Source organism: Odontomachus brunneus, unplaced genomic scaffold, assembly GCF_010583005.1.
Source record: "Odontomachus brunneus isolate Ranch 3 - 2012 unplaced genomic scaffold, Obru_v1 Obru_scaffold_112, whole genome shotgun sequence".
Lineage (NCBI taxonomy): Eukaryota > Metazoa > Arthropoda > Insecta > Hymenoptera > Formicidae > Odontomachus > Odontomachus brunneus.
Window position 1 is genome coordinate 913,327 of NW_022639562.1, and position 797 is coordinate 914,123.

The 797-nt window shown below is 30.0% G+C and overlaps 1 protein-coding gene across 11 annotated transcripts in view; it reads right to left on the bottom strand.

Moving 5' to 3' along the window:
* LOC116849333 (protein unc-79 homolog) overlaps positions 1 to 797 on the bottom strand; it is a 736,358-nt gene that overhangs the window by 585,418 nt on the left and 150,143 nt on the right. The window lies entirely within an intron of this gene.

The window sequence follows — 797 nt, forward strand, 5'->3', positions numbered from 1 at the left end:
ATAGAACACATATATATTGATTATGATGTATGAAAAGAGGTTGTGGAGAAGTATTTTTGCATAAAATTACATAGTACAAAAACTTAATTTTAAGGGTTGGTGGTAGGAGTAACTCGAAAAAAATGGATTTTTCGATAATTGTCTGTACGTAGTTTTGTAGACATAAAAATGAGATGCAACTTTTGTTTAAACTTTTTTTTATATCTCTCATCGTTCTGGACTTATTACGCGAAAAAAACAAATCTGCATTTTTTTCAAGGGGTGATATCACCCTTTCAAACCAAAATATGGCACGAAAAAAAAATAGTTTTGTGTTACGGATGAACTGCTCTACTTGCACAAATTTTTTCAGAATTTTCAGAATTTTCGGGTTGCCTAACCTCCCTTGGCTTGAGTCATATACGAATCTTGCCTTGAAAGGCTGGATCATGCTCAGATTATCTTGCCTTAACTGACTAGTTCATATTCGAATCTTGCTTTGAATGACTGAATCATGATTAACCCTTTGCGGCATAGTGTCACTCCTGAGTGACACCTTTTTCTGTACACTTTTTTACATTTTTGAAACACTATTTAATTAGTTTTAATGACAAAAAGCATATAAAATGTATTAGAGAACATCCCTTCATAGAAATAAAAAAGAAAACAAATGTTATTGTTAATTAATTGAACGTTATAAATAAATTAATTTAAAAATAACGATTTTTTTTTAAATAAATGTAATTCTGAGTAATTAACAGTATAAAATAATCTGAAGATGATATCTAGAGAGTTTTTGGGGTCGCTGATTACGAATC